The sequence below is a fragment of the Triticum urartu genome, chromosome 1A (assembly GCF_056163025.1).
Source record: "Triticum urartu cultivar PI428250 chromosome 1A, HENAU_Tu73, whole genome shotgun sequence".
NCBI lineage: Eukaryota > Viridiplantae > Streptophyta > Magnoliopsida > Poales > Poaceae > Triticum > Triticum urartu.
Genome location: NC_141873.1, coordinates 504472113 through 504475744, shown reverse-complemented (window position 1 = coordinate 504475744; position 3632 = coordinate 504472113).

The following is a 3632-nucleotide window of genomic DNA, read 5'->3' as shown; positions in this document are numbered from 1 at the left end:
GCGCCAAGAGATAAGGGAAAGGAAGAGTCCTAAAAGGGGAAGGCACCTCCGAGGTGCCTTGGGGAGGATGGACTCCTCCCTGGCCGCACCCTTCCTTGGAGGAAGGGCCAAGGCTGCACCCCCTCTCTCCCTTGGCCCTATATATAGTGGGGGGAAGGGAGGGCAGCAACACCTAAGCCCTGGAGCCTCCCTCTCCCTCCCATGACACATCTCCCTCCTCCCGCAGCGCTTGGCGAAGCCCTGTTGGAATCCCGCTACTTCCACCACCACGCCGTCGTGCTGCTGGATCTCCATCAACCCCTCCTTCCCCCTTGCTGGATCAAGAAGGAGGAGACGTCACTGCTCCGTACGTGTGTTGAACGCGGAGGTGCCGTCGTTCGGCGCTAGGATCATCGGTGATTTGGATCACGACGAGTACGACTCCATCAACCCCGTTCTCTTGAACGCTTCCGCGCGCGATCTACAAGGGTATGTAGATCCACTCCTCCCTCGTTGCTAGATGACTCCATAGATAGATCTTGGTGACACGTAGGAAAATTTTGAATTTATGCTACGTTCCCCAACAATTTGGATATCGGAAACGTTTGGGGTGAAATCGGGATTTTACCAGAGTACCGGGGGGTTACCGGAACCCCCCCGGGGGTTAATGGGACTACATGGGCCCTAAGGGAGAAGAGAAGGGCAGTCCAGGGCAGGCTGCGCGCCCCCTCCCCCCTTAGTCCGAATAGGACAAGGAAGGTGGGGCGCCCCCTTTCCTCTTTCCCCCTTCCCCTTTCCTTCTCCAACAAGGCAAGAGGGGGAGAGTCCTACTCCCGGTGGGAGTAGGACTCCTCCAGGCGCACCCCTAGGGCCGGCTGCACCTCCCCCTCTCCCTCCTTTATATACGGGGGCAAGGGGGCACCCCAGGACACACAAGTTGATCTTCGTGACCGTTCCTTAGCCGTGTGCGGTGCCCCCTTCCACCATATTCCACCTCGGTCATATCGTAGCGGTGCTTAGGCGAAGCCCTGCATCGGTAGAACATCATCACCGTCATCACGCCGTCGTGCTGACAAAACTCTTCCTCAACACTCGGCTGGATCAGAGCTCGAGGGACGTCACCGAGTTGAACGTGTGCAGAACTCAGAGGTGCCGTATGTTCGGTACTTGGATCGGTCGGATCGGGAACACGTACGACTACTTCCTCTATGTTGTGTCAACGCTTCCGTTGCCGGTCTACGAGGGTACGTAGACAACACTCTCCCCTCTCATTGCTATGCATCACGATGATCATGCGTGTGCGTAGGAATTTTTTTGAAATTACTACGTTCCCCGATAGTCCTATGAACTAAAACCCTCCGGTTTATATAGACACCGGAGGGGGCTAGGCTTACACAAGGTCGGTTACAAAGGAGGAGATATGCATATCCGTATTTCCTAGCTTGCCTTCTACGCCAAGTAAAGTCCCATCCGGACACTAGACGAAGTCTTCAATCTTGTATCTTCATAATCCAACAGTCTGGCAGTCCGGAGACCCCCTAATCCAGGACTCCCTCCGTAGCCCCCGAACCAGGCTTCAATGACGTCAAGTCCGACACGCGGTATTGTCTTCGGCATTGCAAGGCGGGTTCTTCTCGAAATTTTGAATGTTCGTTAAGTAGTGTCCGACACCATAAATGTTGGGCTTCTTGGCTTCTGCACCCAATAAGGGCTATCTTCCACGCGTCGAATGAATACGAGGAGCCAGGGCGTTTTTACATTCGCCCCCCTAGCCAGATAAATAAATTGTCTATTAAAGGGATGGGGATTCTTAGATCCAATCCATACCATCCTCCCACAACGAGAATCCATCGGAGCGCGCTTCAGAAGAATCCACTCCAACATGGCCGACCACCGCGGCTCCTCCTCTCGCCCCGTAGCCCTAAGCCAAGTGATTGGCAGAGGTGTTTTGTCTCACACAGTCGATTAATCGAACTGCAGACTCAGGGATTTCTCCCTCCAGCGCATATGGTTCCCGTCCGAGCCGGGCTCGCCACCTACGATGGCGGGGAGCAAGCAGAGAGCTTCCCCAGCCCCTCTACGGGGAGCGGGTGTGCCTTGTTCCTTAATTATTAAGGGGACTCGGATTTCCAATTCATCCGTTCCTCCACGGGCTCGTGGAGTTTTACGTCCTCCAACTCCATAATCTCACCCCTGCTTCCATATTACACATCGCCGGCTACGTTGCCCTTTGCGAGTTATTCCTGGGCTGCGAGGCTCATTTCGAGCTGTGGAAAAGGTTATTTTGCCTCGTCCCCCGCACACAGAAGGGGTCACTTAATCAAGTGGGCGGAGCCGAAATATGGCGCATCGCTGAAACCGGATACCTGTCCGATACTCCGAAGAAGACGTCCAAAGACTGGCCTTCGGAATGGTTTTATATGGAGGACGTCCCCCTTCTGGACCCTGTTCGGCGGGGTCTTCCTGAGTTCAACAATGCTCCTCTGAAGAAATGCCGAAGCTGGCGCCCACGGAGCCCCTAGGAGGAAGACAATGAAGAAGTCCTTTACCTAATGAATCGGATTAAAGCGCTGACTCAATCGGGTTTGACAGTAATCGAGGTTATGTCAATATGCATAACGCGGGGAGTGCAGCCACTTCAATATCGAGGGCACCCCCTGTGGTGTTTTAACGGGGAAGATGATGCCACCCGTTGCGGGCGTAAGGGTCCGGACACTGCTGCTGCCTTAGCAAAAATTCTGTCCGAGTTGTTCAAGGGAGAGGAAGAGGAGTTCATCCACATCAAGCCACGGGAAGGATTCTCCATGTACAACCCTCCAAGCTGGGTGAGTTATATCTCCTTACTCCCATTCGTCCCGCATTCTTTGTCGTAGGTACTCACCTTGCCATTTTACGGCAGGAACTGCGAAAAGCCATAAGGGAGGTCAACAGCCCATCTCCACAACCAGAGGACCCTGACCGGGCCCTTGGTCCCGGACTCGAAGAAGATCCGGACATATTCGTGGAGCTGATAGACATGCAGTTCTATCAATTGAGCTGTGATGACGCCATGGTGGCCATTACAGCCGAGTATCCCGGACTGCTCCCTGCGTCGCACGTAAGAAAAAACCAAAATCCCAACTCCAAAAACTAGGATCCCCTTTTAGACACTTCACCTACCATATAGATATGGTGTTTTACAGGGAAGGTATTCGGGACGCCGTGCCGAACCCGTAGAAACTCGCCAACAAGAGGCACCGAGGCCGGGTAGGCCAAAAAGGAAGGCGGTCAGGAAGGAGACGCCGGCGCAGAGGTATGACAAAAAACCCCGCTCCGTGGTTGTCATCTTTCTCAAAATGTAATGACGTCCATGTTTCTTTAATAGAAAAAACGCTTGCCGGAATATGTCCGGCGAGGCTGCCGATCATGCTTCCACCAGTCGGGCTCCAGGGCCAGACATAGAGGCGGAAGCCGACATGGGGAGGACGCCAGATACTCCTCCTATAGAGGATGCGGATAGACCGTCCGCTACAAATTCAGAAGTGGAGAGTGCCATGAATCATAGGCATCGCCGGGCCGTACTCCGTGACGCTTGCTTCTGACCAGAGGCATTTGATGCCTTCAATTCTGGAGATGCGTACCTCCGTGCTGCTCAAAATGGTCTAGCAAAAGAC